At 44.4% G+C, this 16,204-nt stretch overlaps 1 long non-coding RNA gene across 3 annotated transcripts; it reads left to right on the top strand.

The window, feature by feature from the left end:
• The first annotated feature begins 258 nt into the window (after nt 1–258).
• LOC138430190 (uncharacterized) lies at nt 259–15,869 on the top strand. Of its 3 annotated transcripts, none has more exons than XR_011253043.1 (3): nt 259–625; nt 9,073–9,144; nt 15,050–15,869. It is a non-coding gene; the product is annotated as an uncharacterized lncRNA (long non-coding RNA). The 3 variants fall into 3 exon arrangements; XR_011253049.1 differs by lacking the exon at nt 259–625 and adding an exon at nt 1,061–1,242 and having other exon boundaries at nt 15,050–15,487; XR_011253048.1 differs by lacking the exon at nt 259–625 and adding an exon at nt 6,608–6,772 and having other exon boundaries at nt 15,050–15,487.
• The last annotated feature ends 335 nt before the right edge of the window (nt 15,870–16,204 follow it).

The raw sequence follows: 16,204 nt of genomic DNA, 5'->3' as shown, positions 1-16,204 counted from the left end.
GGAGATGGAAGGGAATGGAAAAAGAATATTAACCTTATTTTTATTAATTAATTTTTATTGCAGTATTAGTGTCCAGTCGTGTCTGACTCTTTTCTGCCTCATGGACTGTAGGCTGCCAGGTTCCTCTGTCCATGGAACTTTCCAGGCCAGAATACTAGAGTTGGGTGCCATTTCCTACTCCAAGGGATCTTCCCAACCTAGGGATCAAAGCTGCGTCTCTTGCATATCCTGCATTGGCAGGTGGATTCTTTACCCCCTAGTGCCGCCTGGGAAGCCCTCATTGGAGTATACTTAAAACAATGTTGTGTTACTTTCTGCTGTACAGCAAAGTGAATTGGCTCTATGTGCATGTACATCTCCTCTTTTTGGATTTCCTTCCAGTATTAACCTTACAATCATTTTATACCATGCATTTTGCATAGTTTATTTCACTTCCTCTGCACTGCCTTCTCCAATCTAAGAATGAGGAAACTGAAGCACTGGCCGACGAAACGTTTCATGAAAAGTCACACAGAGCTGTGAAGTATTGGAAAGGGGGTGCCAAGGCCAGAACCTGGGATGGACCCCGGCCCAAATGGCAGTGATGATGGCAGCAAACACACACGGGGCCTCTGGAGATATGCAGGTACTGTTCTTAGTTTATCCCATCAACTGTGGGAAACGAAGGCACAGGAAGAGCGACCACCTCCCCCAAGGTCAAGGGCAGGGCCAGCACTTGACCTGGTAGTTTTGTTTTGTCTCTGTTCCCTTCCACTCTACCATAATGTGTACTAGGTCCTCAATGAATAGTCTTCGAACTAGTGGATTTGAACTGGAATTTCCTGGCTCCCAGCCCAGAACCTTTGCCACTATCTGGCACCAGCCACCCATTGAGGGTTCAAAGGACTGTGCAACATTTTGCTCAGAGTAAAGCTGGAGGCCACCTAACTTGTTTCTGCAGAAATTACTAGAACATTTTAGAATTTACTCATCCTCTATCTATATTTTCATCTCTTGGTACACTGCCCGCTCCCTTGGGGAAACTATAATTTCCATAACTGATGATAACATCTGTTTTCAGACATGTGAATCGGTTGCAGAAATGTGTGTCAGCAGAGAACTAAGCCTCCAAGCTTGAAGGAGGTTTCTTACAAAAGTCGTCGGGAGCGGCTTTCTTGCTCAGCCATGCCAAGAGTTTTAAATCGTGCAACAAAGTATATTCTCCAGTTGACGATTGTGTACATCATAGCTCTCCAGTGGGAGGTGAATATTCTTCCCCATGTGAAAGTTACTTCACCTAAAGTATGGGATTTGATGTATTTATCTTCTAAAATTAGATAAAACCATTATAAATTTTATGCACACTGGCCATCCTTCAAGAGTAGGACAGAACTATTTGAGAAAGGAGGCATTCTGTATTCATTAAGGCACATTTTCAATTTATTGCTGGTGGGGAAAGAAGAAATGACATCTTTCTCTCTTAGTTATTTCTAGTTCCCATAAAAAACATAGAGTACTGCAGACTGGGTGGTTTGAACAACAACATTCATTATCAGTTCTGGAGGCTGGGAAGTCCAAGATTAACTTGCCGGCTGGTTCAGATCCTGGAAAGAGCTGTCTTCATCACTTGCGCATGGCCACCCTCTTGCTCTGTCCTTGCATGGCTTTTCTTTGCTGGCTGCATTTGGGGCACCATTTGGGGCACCTTCTTCTGAGAAGGCCACTAATCCTATTTGACTAGGACCCCACCTTTGTGAACTCATGTAACGTTTACTTAGCTCCTAAAACAATCACTTGGGGGTTTGGACATCCAACATATGAATTTTTTAAAATGTAAATTAAAAATATTTTTATTTTGCATTGGAGTATAGCCAATTAACAATGTTGTGAATTTCAAGTGGACAGCAGAGGGACTCAGCTATACATATACGTGTATCCATTCTCTCTCAAACTACCCTCCTATCCAGGCTGACACATAACATTGAGCAGAGTTTCCTGTGCTATACAGTAGGTCCTTGTTGGTTATCCATTTTAAATACAGCAATGTGTATATATTGATCCCAAACTCCCTAACTATCCCTTCCCACCAACCTTCCCCTCTGGTAACCATAAATTTGTTCTCTAAGGCTGTGAGTCTGTTTCTGCTTTGTAAATATGTTCATTTGTATAATTTCTTTTTAGACTCTGCCTATAAGGGAATCTGGGCTTCCCCTGTGGCTCAGCTGGCAAAGAATCAGTCTGCAATACAGGAGACCTGGGTTTGATCCCTGGGCTGGGAAGATCCCCTGGAGAAGGGAACAGCTACCCACTTCAGTACTCTGGCCTGGAGAATTTCACAGTCCATGGGGTCACAAAGAGTCACACACGACTGAGAAACTTTCACATATAAGGGATATCATATGATAGTTCTCTTTCTCTGACTTACTTCACTCAGTATCCAACATATGAGTTTTGGGAGGACAAAATTTAGTCCTCTTCTCATCCCTGAGAACCTCCCCATGGGACCGGACACGATGGACGTTTGTTGGCTGATTTTGCGAATATGATTCAGTCTGGTTTTGAGTCTACATTAAACGTCCTTCTATACGGGAAAACCTCCATCGATTTGCTTTAGCTTCAAGTTCTTGTGCCCAGGAGGCGAAGCCAGCTGTACCAGCAGCAGTTAATCATCTTTGCGACTCTTCCAGATGGTAATAATAATGGAGGTTTTCTTTTAACAACTGCGTAAGAGATACCAGGTGCCATCTTAAGAAGTCAGTATCTTGAAGCTCTTTGTCTTATCTTTTCATCTTTTTGAGAACCTATGATGGATGGGGCTGTATTTATTTTTACTTCCGTTTTGTAGATGAGGAAACTCAGGTTAGAGGAGCCAAGAGATTTGCTCAAGAGGACACAGTTAGGAAACGACTCTGTATTTGAACTGAGTACAAACTCCAAGGAACTCTTCTGACCACACTGTCTGTCTCCCATATGGTCAGGACACTTTTATTTCCAGAAACGTCAGTCCACAATCATCAAGAGCAATGGTTCAACACAATCCTTTAGACGAATCTCTAGCTGAGAAAGAAACTGATTCATTTGGATCAAGTTCTTGCTTCCATTTGGATTTATCTTATTCATTTTTGTTGGTCATATAATTGAGGCCATGGGGCACCTTTCTGAAAAGTCACTCATAGCTTAAAAACATTTGGCTTTTTATTAGATGTTTCTGGAAAGATCCACTTCTGAAAAGAAGCCGTGAAAGATCAGAACAGTGCTGTTTTCTCATTCTGTAATTTCTCTTCCTGGCTGTCTTCTCTCATCTATGTGGAGGGGATGCTGAGACAGTTTTATGGCCTTTTTTTTAAAATGATAATTTCCCTCACTTTTCAGAAATGCAAAGGAAAAGCGATCGTAGGAAATGTCTTTCTTTCTCAGTTCTGTGTGGCAAGTAGTATGTTTCTGTCATGATTACAGTCATTTTTTTCAAAGGCGTCCAGCTGTTTGAACGCTCTGAGTCGGAAGCAGGGAAAGGAATGGAAGGATTGCTTCTTCCTTCTTGAAAGCTAATGTGGGCAGAATTCGGGCTGCACAGACCTTAGACATAAACAGTGATGGAGGCAAGAACATATGATCCAATAGGTTACCCCTAGTTACTAGAATTAGGGAGTTTATCTCTTTTTTCTCCCTCTAAATGTTTATACTTACGGGAGAATTTTCCAGCTCCCTGAGAAAACACAGTTATTTCCCCAAGAAAGATAAGAGTGCTTATTCTGTGCCATGTCTATTCAACTGCAAAGCAGTCTTGCAGGTGGAAAGAAGCCCTCTGATTACCAAGTGGCCCATTTCAGAGCATCCAGGCTCGCTTTGTTGTCTGTGCCCACTCATTTTATAAACTGTTCATTAAATAGTTAACTCTCCTGCTGTCCACCTGCCTGGAGGATGGGAGGATGAAAGGAAGCCACCGGTACAAAATCATGTGGCAACAATGACAACCACTTGGCTTGTTTAGAGGTGCTTGTGCAGAGAACCACACAAGAAAACAAAGGCATGAGAGTATGTGAACTTCTAACCCTCTCCCCACATGCCAGTGGGGCGGTGGGTGGTGTGAGCAAGTGTTCAAGTTCCCTGAAGTGGGTGTTTTTATGGGGCCAAGTGACAAAGAACCAAAGAGGGTCAGGACTTGTGAGCAGCAAGTGGAAAACTACCAAGAACTGTTCAACCCCGCCTGCCGCTTAAATCACTTCTCTGAAGTGAGGGGAGCTTGGGTTCACTTCCCTCCCCTGTGCTTCTTTGACAAGGGACAGCTCTAAGGAGCAGAGATTTTGCCAAACACTGACTTTTTTGCCCAGTCAGCCCCCTTCTCAGTTCCTCTTGTCCAAACGGAGTGACACTTTGTCAGCAAGCCGGGTGGGGAGGCTGGGGTGGGAGGGTGTTCATTATTGCTAAATGACTCCCGTCTGCGATTCTGCCTGCAGCTTTTATGAACCCCACATGTTTTAATTAACACATCGCAGAGGCAACATCAGCTCAAAAGTGCCAGCAATGAGAGTATTTCAGTGGATCCGCACTCTGTGGTTGTCTGAATTGGATCTGCTAGAAGTGTGCTCGGAGGAGTATGCTTACAGTAAACATTTGGGAAAATAGTGTGGAAAGGCAGGCAGACCGTGCAGCGGCTCCATCAAGGAATTCCTGAAGATTTACCTCTGGGTTTACACAATGGCTTTAGCATTTGGTGAAAGCTTCCTAGGAGGTGGGAATATGGGAACCCCGGGAAAGAGCCAAGGTCTTTTCGTGATAAAAAGTGAATAGATAGACGCTGGCTGAGCAGGCCAAGTGTGCTTGGGTCAGTGGCTGGTGTTTTTACAGAACATGCTTCAGGAAGGCAGTGGGATTTTTCTGGAAAGCACATTGGTTCTGGAGATGTGAGGGGTGGGATTGAGCTCGAATTTCCTCTCATTGTGACACCCTGGGCAAGAAATGTAACTTTTCGGAGAGTCTGTTAAAAGGGGACAATGCCACCTGCCTGTCTCACATGAGGCCAAGTGTGCAGGAGTGCCTAACAGAGCACTACTACCATAAACGTTATATAAATTATCTTATAAATGATGTAGGTGGTCACTTCATTTGTTGGTTCAGCTAACAGCATGAACATCTACAATTCCCTGTGCCCCCAAGTTTACAATTGACACTCACAAATAAACAGAAAAATACTCCATGACCTGTGAAGTATTATAATGGGGAAATAGAGATCATGTGGAAGTTCATAAATATGGCACTTAACCTGGACTTGGAAAATTTCAAGAAGGCTTCTAGGAAGAAGGAATATCCCAGCTGAGCTTGAATGTCATCTTCTGGGTGAGGACTGTCAAACCCACATTACTTAAAAAGTTAGGCCAGCCTCTTGTATACCCTGTCCCCCTCTCTAGCTTTATTTTCCTTTAATGCTCTTATTACCATCTGACACACGCTACATGGCTACTTGTTTATGCTTTGTGTCTGTCTCCCTCAACCAAAATATAAGGTCATAAATTTAGATGCTTTCTTTTGTTCCCTACAGTATCCTTATCCTTAGTGCCTAGGCTAGTTCATGGTGCAGAGTAGGCACTCAGCAGATATTTGTTGAATGAATTACTGGGAAATGTTAAGTGTTAGATGAACAGGAAAGAATATTTTAGGTGAGGAATAAGCATAAGCAAGGACCAGGAGCTGTAGAGCACAGATGGGTTTGGTGTCTTGGTCTGTTCAGTTCAGTCCAGTTCAGTCGCTCAGTCGAGTCCGACTCTTTGCGACCCCGTGAATCGCAGCACGCCAGGCCTCCCTGTCCATCACCAACTCCCGGAGTTCACTCAGACTCGTGTCCATCGAGTCAGTGATGCCATCCAGCCAGCTCATCCTCGGTCTTGGTCTGTAGGGGCTACTATAACAGAGTATCCTAGATTAGGGAGCTTACACACCACTGACAACTATCTCTCACAGATCTGGTTGCTGGGTGTTCAAGGCCAAGTTGCTAGCATACTTGATATGTGGTGAGGCCCCTCTTCTTGGTTCTCAGTTGGCCATCTTCTCATTGTGTCCTCACGAGAAGGGACTGGGAGCTCTCTGGGGCCTCTTCTATAAGGGTGCTAATCCCATTCCTGAGGGCTTCACCTTCATAACAAATCACCTCCCTAAGGTCCCATCGGAGAAGGCGATGGCACCCCACTCCAGAACTCTTGCCTAGAAAATCCCATGGACGGAGGAGCCTGGTAGGCTACAGTCCATGGGGTCGCTAAGGGTCAGACACGACTGAGCGACTTCACTTGCACTTTTCACTTTCATGTTGGAGAAGGAAATGGCAACCCACTCCAGTGTTCCCGCCTGGAGAATCCCAGGGACGGGGGAGCCTGGTGGGCTGCCGTCTATGTGGTCGCACAGAGTCGGACACGACTGAAGCGACTTAGCAGCAACAGCAGCAGCAAGGTCCCATCTCCAAATACCATCACACTGGGGATCAGGTTTAAACATAAGAGTTTGAGGTGGGGGGATACAACCATTTACCCTATAGCATTTGGTTTGGCTGGAGTATTAACCTGTGTGTGTGTGCTCAGTCATGTCTGACTCTTTGTGACCCCATGGACTGTAACTTGCCAGGCTCCTCTGTCCATAGAGTTTTCCAGACAAGAATACTGGAAAGGGTTGCCATTTCCTGCTCCAAGGGATCTTCCAGACCCAAGGATCGAACCTGTATCTCCTGTGTCTCCTGCATTGGCAGATGGATTCTTTGCCACTGAGCCACCTGGGAAGCTGAGATACGGAGCGATGAAAGTAGCGGGTAGGTTGGGCCGGATCCTGAAGGGCCTTGTAAACCAAGTTAAAGAGTTTGGATTTTCTTTCGAGGGTAATAAGGACACTTGAAATGTTTAATGTGAAAATGACAGTAATATCTGGGTTTCCGCAGCTGGGGACTACGGGAAACTCCTACAATTGTCTGGGAGCAAGATGGCGACAATGTGGACTAGGACCATTGCAGTTTCGGGAGAGGTATTTGGGAGCTGGAGTCGAAAAGCCATTCATGTGATGTCTGGAATTACGGCAGCCGCAGTGGAAACCAGGAGGGCAATTAGTCTAGCAAGCTAAAGATGAACGTTGCGGGGACGGGGTGGGTGGGGAATGCAAAGAAACTAAGTCCTGGATGACATCACCAAACAGCCAGTTTAATCAAGCTGGGGGTGTGCTTTTTCTAGATTTTTTTTTTAACTTCACTGTTCTTTACTGTTATATATAATATTGAGTGTTTTGCTATATAAAATATACCTCCAAAGAAGTCAAAGTATTTAAAAACATTGTATCAAATAAAAATCACATGTGCTTTTTCTAGATTTTTTTTTAATGAGAAATAACAAATTTTCCTATTACTAAAAAATCACTGCAGATGGTGACTGCAGCCATGAAATTAAAAGACGCTTACTCCTTGGAAGAAAAGTTATGACCAACCTAGATAGCATATTCAAAAGCAGAGACATTACTTTGCTGACTAAGGTCCGTCTAGTCAAGGCTTTGGTTTTTCCTGTGGTCATGTATGGATGTGAGATTTGGACTGTGAAGAAGGCTGAGCACCGAAGAATTGATGCTTTTGAACTGTGGTGTTGGAGAAGACTCTTGAGAGTCCCTTGGACTGCAAGGAGATCCAACCAGTCCATTCTGAAGGAGATCAGCCCTGGGATTTCTTTGGAAGGAATGATGCTGAAGCTCAAACTCCAGTACTTTGGCCACCTCATGCGAAGAGTTGAAAAGACTCTTGGAAAAGACTCATTGGAAAAGACTCTGATGCTGGGAGGGATTGGGGTCAGGAGGAGAAGGGGACAGCTGAGGATGAGATGGCTGGATGGCATCACAGACTCGATGGACATGAGTCTGAGTGAACTCCGGGAGATGGTGATGGACAGGGAGGCCTGGCGTGCTGCGATTCATGGGGTCGCAAAGAGTCGGACATGACTGAGCGACTGAACTGAACTAAACTGTACTGAAACTGTTTTAAACTAGTGAATTTTTTTTTTAATTTAACAACACAAACTATTCCCATTTAACAATCATGAATTTAATTACATTGTTTAAAGAAGTTATTACCCTTAGATTATTATATTTTATTTTAGGTGAAGACTGGTCTGGGTTTTAGGGAACTCAGACTTGGATAATGTTTCCCAACACACTGGGAAGTGGGAATCAAAATACTTTTTGTCTTGGAGTTAGAGCAGGACTGAAAATTTGCATGAAAGTCACATTTTATAAGAAACAATCAAGAATATGACCAGGTCAATTGGCATTTTTTAAAGCCTGTCATTCACAAATGAATTTATCTACATACAAAACAGAAACACTCACAACGTACAGAACAGACTCGCGGTGGCCGAGGGGTAGTGAAGGGGGGAGGAACGGATTGGGAGTTCGGGATTAGCAGATCAAATTTATTATATGCAGGACGAATAAACAACAAGGTCCTACTGTATAGCACAGGGAACTATATCCAACACCCTGTGATAAACCGTAATGGAAAAGCGTATGTAAGAAAAGGTATATATGTATCACGGAATCACTTTAATGTACACACAAATTAACACAACATCATAAATCAGCTATACTTGAAAAAAACAAAATTAAAAAAATCTCCCAGTCTGTCGTTGACCCACCGAACAGATATGAACAGCTTCACAAACCTGAGAGGACTCATTCCCTCACTGATCCAATATTTATGTAGAATCTACTACGTGTCATTGCTTCTCTTTTCACCTGCTAGATTGTGCTTTACCTAGGAATGCTATTTCTCTTATTTATTTTCACACCCTTGCTACTTAGCAAGCAGGATTTGAAACATAGTTGGCTCATAAGTATTTGTTGAGCAAAATGTGATCTGATTTTTCTGGTTGGGTTGAAAATGTGGGTTTCAGCTTCAGACAGGGCTGCAGCTTTGATACGGTAACTGAGTGACCTTGGGAAAGTTACTTACTGTAGCCTAGGCTCAGATTCCTACTTACTGGGGATAAAAATCCACCAGGGAGGGTATGTAAAGTATCTGGTTTATTGCCTGGCACTAAGTAGGCACATTGTAAACAGCTGCTATCTTCCTCCTCCTAGCAAGGTCTAGATCAAGCCACGTTCTACGCTCCAGCTGATGAATATTCTAGGAACCCAAGTTCTGTGGCAAAGGTAAGAAGGTGAATCTGTTGCTGGAAAATTACGTAAGGCACTTGCAAATTATTTTTGCCTTTGGTTCTCCTTTTGTGATCTACCGCAGGGTTTCCTGCTATTAGTCCAGTTAATTGAGAGCCAACCATCTTTCACATCAACACCCATGTGATCAGAGGATCTCCCAGACACACAAAGGCAAAGACAAGTCTCTCCTCTCCATTTTTCAGATGGAGTATTTTCCTTACCAGCTGAACTAAAGGGTAACTTAAATTCTAATCTTAGGTCAGCATTATAGGTTCTTTTTTTTATGTAAGTAATTTTAAAATTGAAGTATAGTTGATTTACATTGTTTCAGGCATACAGCAAAGTGACTGAGTTATATATATATATATATATCTCCATCCCTTTTTAGATTCTTTTCTGTTCTAGATTGTTAGAAGACATTGACTACTCTTCCCTGTGCTGTACAGTAGGCCCTTGTTGTTTATCTATTTTATGTACAACACTCTGTCTCTGTTAATCAACTATTCTTCTTTAAGTTAACTTCTGTCACAATTTGTCTGAGAGACACAACTTTAAGACAAGGTTACATGGGAGAAATTTGTCCCTGTTGATGCTTGCTGTATAGGCAAAGTAGAGATCATAGCTTGTGCTTATTTTGTTTGAATTAAATTCAGGGCTTCTGAGCTTGGGTCTTAACTCTGTGACTCAACTGCGTGTTGGACTTCAGATGTGCCCTACCCTTGGTTTCCACTGTAAAATTAGGATTTTAGACTAGATAATTCTGGAGGTCCCTTAAGCTCTGAATTCTGTGCTACAGGTTTCTTTGCTGTTTCCTTCTCCTCTTCTTGACTTCTTATTCCAATATTCATTTCTTAAATAATTCAAAAGAAGAACAAAGTCAACCAGAGCTCCATTATTTTTCTATAGAGGGCAAAAAAGAAAAGAAAATAGCCTAATATCCAATAAAAAGGAAAAGGCTAACTGAATTACTATTTCAGTCACCTCACTGAAATATTATCCAGTGATCAAAGAGGATGTTTCTGAAGACTCTCTAGCAAAACAGGAACATCTTTTTATGTGATGTTGAATGAAAAAAGCAGAGAATAAATGATCCCTCTGGCATGACAACAACAATCTAGAAAATACACAGGAGTGTGTAACAGTTCTAGAAGGGAGTAAGAAAGTGAAAACAGTTGATATGTAAAAAATATAGTTATCCTCTCACTTGTGAGAGGAGGGAGGTTTTCAGTATATTTAAGGTTTTTCTTTGGGTGTCTTGTCTTGCAAATTTATTCAAGATGGACTTCAGGTACCTTAAATGCTACAAGCTGCAAGAGATTGGCTGACCTCAAGTGCGTGAGATCCCAGGTCCTCCCTCCTCTGTGTCCAGGTTCCTTCCACTACAGGAGCTTGTCTTGGTGATAGTGAAGGAGGAAAATGTGTCCTAAAGAGTTCAGGCTTGGGACTTCCCTGGCGGTCCAGTGGTTAAGAATCCCCCTTCCAATGCAAGGGACGTGAGTTTCATGCCTGGTCAGGGAACTAAGATTTTACATGCTCCGGGGGAACTAAGCCTGCAACTAAGCCCAACAAAGACCCAGCGCAGCCAAAATAAAAAAATAAAACTTCCCCCCAAAATAGAGCTTCGCTTTACTCTGCCTGCCCTCTTTCTCCTTTTTTCCGTTGTTGTTTACACTCGTTTTTTTAACGTTAAGGAACAGTTCGTGCCCAGTCACTCAGTTGTGTTGGACTCTTTGTGACCCCTTGGGACTGCAGCCCACCAAGCTCCTCTGTTCATGGGATTTTTCCGACAAGAATGCTGGGGTGGGTTGCCATTTCCCCCTTCCCTGAGTTTCCACTGTGTCCTGCATCACAGGTGGATTTCTCTACCCACTGAGTCACTGGAGAAGCCCAAGGAACAATTTAGACACTATGAAATGTGCAGATATGGAGTGTACAGCTCCACGCGTTTTCATAAATGTACACACTCATGTACACTTGCCCGTCAAGATACAGAACATTTTCATCCCCAAGAAAGTTCTCTGTGTCCTTTCCCAGTAAATTACCTTACCTCCAGGCAATTACTGTCCTGATTTCTACCAGCATAGATTACTTATGCCTCTTCTGAAACTTCATATAAATTGAATCGTACATATGTTTTCTTTTTTTTTTGGTCTGCCCTCTTTCGCTCAACATCCTGTTTGCAAACTTCATTCATGGTGCCTGTGTTAGCAGCTCATTCTCTTCTCCTGGGTAGTATTTCCTGTGGTCAACTAAATACTGGCCTCAAAGATATCCAGGTTCTAATTCCTGGAGCCTATGGATCTTACTTTATGTTGCAAAAAGGACTTTTGCAGGTGTGATTAAGCAAAAAAAACTTGGAATGGAAAGATTAGCTTGGATTTTCCAAGTAGGTCCTAAGTGTAGTCACAGATACATGGGAAGAAGAGGGAGGTTTGACCTCAGAGGAGGAGAAGGCGATGTGACCAGAGCCACAGTTTGAAGTGATACATTGTGAAAAGGCCATCAGCCAAGGAATACAGGGAGGTTCACTGGACGCTGGAAAAGGCAAGGAAACATTCTCTCCTGGAGCCTCCAGAAGGAACCAGCTGTGCCAACATTTTGATTTTTTTTTAACCCTGTGAAAGTGATTTCAGACTTCTGACCTCCAGAACTATCGGAGAATAAGTCTATGTTAAGTCACTCGGTTTGTGTGAATTTGTTATACCAGCAACAGGAAATTATTATTATTCCATTGTATGGTTATACTGGTCTTCCCTGGTGGCTCAAATGGTAAAGAATCTGCCTGCAACGAAGGAGACCCAGGTTCAATCCCTGGGTTGGGAAGACCCCTTAGAGAAGGGGTCAGTATTCTTGCCTGGAGAATTCCATGGACAGAGGTGCTTATCACAGTTGATTTATCCATTCACTTCTTGATACATCTTAATTTGGGGCTCTTCTGAATCAAGCTGCTAGGCATATTCTTATCCAGGTCCTGTGTGTCGTGTGTTTCCATTTTTCTTGGGTAAATATACCTCAGAACGGAATTGCTGTGGCATAGAGCAGGTGTGTGTTTAGCTTTATAGAAAATGTCCAGTTTTATAGTGACTATACCATTTTATATGTCCACCAACACACTTGATAGTTGATCCTCTTTTTAAAAAACACACAAAAAATAAGAAGACTGAGATTGCTGAGATGGGTGGGAGTCAATTCCTGGATCCTTTCTGGATGATTCCAGGACCTGATTGTATTTCCAGAGCCCACAGTGTGAGCTCTAGGACAGATTTATGCAAGGATTATTTTTTTGCCTTTATTTATTTTATTTCTTGAAAAAGAAATAATTTACCTGCCTCCCACCCTCTTCTCTCTTCCCTCTGTCCCCGTGTGCCCCATTAGCACGCACTGTACTCTCTCTGTGGGTGGGAGTCACAATCCCAGAGGCCTGGGTGACCCAGGGAACAGGAGCCAGCCAGTCTGGACCTCGGGGTCCTGACAGCGACCCAGAAAGCAAGAACGCAGCATGCCGAATGCCTTTCCCGTTGGGGCAGTCAACCATGTTATTCTTCAGTGAATGGAATTTTCTTGCTCCTTTAAGTAGAAAAACACCAGTAGCCCAGATGCCTCCCACAACAGTAGTTGATAAAACACTCAGAGAAAGGCACCAGGGAAGGGAGGGAAAATCCTGCTGGATCTGTTGGTGTTTGTTGTCGTCACTGTTATTCTTGCTTTTTTTTTCACCTATAGAAAATTTGCCAGGACCACTTCCAACCCTGATCTCTCTAGATTTAGTAGTTTTCTGAGGTTAAACTCAAGAACAAAGAGGCAATTGTTTTCTAGATGCAATCTTGGTGAGCCCAGTTTTGACACCTGAAAGAGATCTGGAATTTGGGGGTCAGCTGGTTTATCCCCCCATGATCCTCAAGCCCATTCAGATCACTGAGTTTTTTTTTTTTTTAATGGCCTGTCAGCTTCCTGAAACTCCACTCCCATCCCTTTCCATTACAATACCCACATAGTAGTACCTGCATAGATTGTAACCTTCTAAGCCATACCTTTCCTATGAGCCCAGCTTAAATTCGGTACATCCTTTGGAGCTTCTGAGCTTACATCCGTATAAACCCTGGTATATTTCTGTGGTCTGCTGGCTGTTCTGATAACCTTGGGAACTCAGGATCCCGGCTGTCGTTTGGGACCCCTTGGGGCCAAGGGGAGTCTTGTACAATATCAGGGGGCTGGATCCATCCTGGATCTCAGTCCTGGAACTCAGGGATGGTCCCTCGGCAGTGACTGAATGGGGCTCCCATGCCAAGCCTGGCTGGATGTTGGCCTGGGCACCCTCTTTGCACACAGCGGGACAAGTCCTCTCCCTGCTGCGCAGTCATAAAGCTCTGGAATGTGAGCACGGCATGTGGTATGAGCATGAGCTTGCACAAAAGTGGAAGCCTCCCGGGAGGTGTGGTGCATGGCCTTGCAAAGGAAGTTATTTGGACAGGGCCCCAGGCTTGACACTGCCAAGTGAGCGCTGGAACTGCTTGGGTAACCGTCCTTGGAGGGAAAAGAGCTGCACAGGGTTTACCTGGAGATTTTCCTCCTGAGCCTTGTCTCTACCAAACTCGCAAAAACACTGGCCACTTGTTGGACCAGTCTTGACAATACACGCTTGACCTGCATCATCTCTTGATCTTCTCAGCTTCTCTGCAAGTGAGGCAGGGAAACAGTAGGGCAACTCCTTTCAGGCGCCCACACCTCCCCATAGTTTCCCAAGCTAGACACCCTCAGAGCCTGACCCTGTAGTTCTGGAATGTGCCAGCCTCGTGGGGGTATGGGCATACACGTGTCCCCTTCAGGTGGGACAAAGTCTATGCCCCGGCGGGCGCCGTGATGCCGCAGAGCACCGTGGAAAGACCAGGGCACCAGGGTCTGAAGGTGGGGAAAAGGGCGGAGTTGTTTACTCTCGCTAGGTCCTCACATCCTCATCTGTCAAATGGAAGGTGCTACCACCCTGGCTTCCTCCCAGGGTGATGATAAAGGTCCAAGAGACCTCGTGAATGAACGTGCTTGGTCAACTGCCAAGGCCACACGGAAGCGGGTGGTAATTGTTCTTGGTTGGGAGGCAATACGCATTCAGGCAGAATGAGAGAGCATTTGTCCTTGGTGGGAAATGGCACCAGTGAGGAGATGAGCACCCAGAGATTGAGTGGGAGCCTGGGAGGAGGCTGGGACTCAGGGAGGGGGTGTAGCTTCTTGGGAGGATGGTATGCAATGCTGCTGCTGCTGCTAAGTCACTTCAGTCACATCCGACTCTGTGTGACCCCCATAGATGGCGGCCCACCAGGCTCCCCCGTCCCTGGGATTCTCCAGGCAAGGACACTAGTAGAGTGGGTTGCCATTTCCTTCATGAAATGAAGGAAAGTGAAAAAGTGAAAAGTGAAAGGGAAGTCGCTCAGTCGTGTCTGACTCTTTGCGACCCCATGGACTGCAGCCCACCAGGCTCCTCTGTCCATGGGATTTTCCAGGCAAGAGTACTGGAGTGGGGTGCCATTGCCTTCTCCGTCGTATGCAATGAGAAGGTTATAACTCAGAGAGGAGAAGGATACCCAGGGAGGCAATTTGGGCTGAGTGGGGAGGTGAGACTTTGGCGAGGCTCAGGGGTCAAAGGACCAAGTTCAGAGGCTATGGAAAGAGACAGCTTGTGCAGTTCTTCAATTTAGATAAAAAGCAACAGCACGTCCTAAGCCCTCAGTGCTCTGCCCACGGTGAGGTGTTTTAGAACAACCATTTGTCCACAATGGTTTTAGATTTCTGCCCAAGGAACACTACTTAAAATTAAAGTCAACATTTGTTCACTGGAGCTGATCTCCTGTTTCTCCTGCCTGGAAATACCTACAATTCCTTAAAACAATGTTTCAATTTATCCCAGGTCCGGAGGAATTTTAAAGTGTAACAACTGGGCTCCCCTTTGCTTTTTCTGCCTCCCACTCCTGGTTTGTTGGAGCCAGTAGCGCACACACGGACTTTCTCCATCGCATGAAGACTATTTGCCCTGTATTTGGGCTCCGCCATCTTCGCTGAACTGAAGTGCACGGCAGAGCTGCGGACGCTGGTGACTCAAGTTAAACCATGGGGAACCAGGTGGGCGAGCCATAAGTGGATGACGCGCGTGTGCTCTCCTGTCCATCTGACATGTTCCCGGGCGTAATTAGAAGGATCATGAGGCCACTGTGGATTTGAGACCATTTATTCACCCAGTAAACTTAACTGACCTCCACTCCTGGTCATGTGTCTGCATTTGCACCTGCGGTCAGGGCTGATATTTGGCACGTTCAGCTCAGTCTATTAAAATATTGAACTACTTTCACGTCGGTTGCCAGATAACCGTTGACTGGACACTTTCCAATATCTGCAAGGGTCTGTGTTCATTCTAATTGGTCAATGCTTTTTATTACACCGATCGTTAAATTGCTGTTGTTTGGGGCAAATAGTCGTTAAATAGTTGTCATTTGGGGTGGCGTCAGGTGCCATGCATTCCTTTGCTTGGAAAAAGCTTCCATGGTTCTTTCAGGATGAAAGGACTCCATAAGTGTTGCCTTTGTTTAGATGATTGAGAAAATCAAGTTGAGAAAGGACCCTCCACTGACAAGGTCCAGAAGTGATGTTAGCCTCTTTTTTTTTTTTTTTTTTTGCAGGGGTCAGCAGGAAAGTCATTGAAATAATAAAATAAGCAGACACATGGCCTAAAATAGATAAGTTTTGTACAATGAGGCAGCTGTCAGCTGGCTCAGAAGGGCCAGTAAAGATGGGATCATTCTATTTAATGTCAGAACTACCTGGGCTGTTGTCTATTTTTTGAGTCTAGGGACACGTTGGAGACAAAATTCAGAAGGCAATTCTAGTTGGAAGCTTTTCAATCCTGACCCACAGTTGATCACCATAGGGCATATCCATACTGGAAGCCTGTTTATTTCCATATGTTCACCATCCACCACTGGCTTTCCAGGTGGCACTAGTGGTCTAAAATCCACCTGCCAGTGCTGGAGATGTAAGAGGTGTGGCTTCGATCCCTGGATCGGGAAGA

This window comes from Ovis canadensis, chromosome 1 (genome assembly GCF_042477335.2).
Source record: "Ovis canadensis isolate MfBH-ARS-UI-01 breed Bighorn chromosome 1, ARS-UI_OviCan_v2, whole genome shotgun sequence".
NCBI classification, from domain to species: domain Eukaryota; kingdom Metazoa; phylum Chordata; class Mammalia; order Artiodactyla; family Bovidae; genus Ovis; species Ovis canadensis.
The sequence above is the reverse complement of the archived record's forward strand: the minus strand, read 5'-3'. Positions and strand labels throughout refer to the sequence as shown.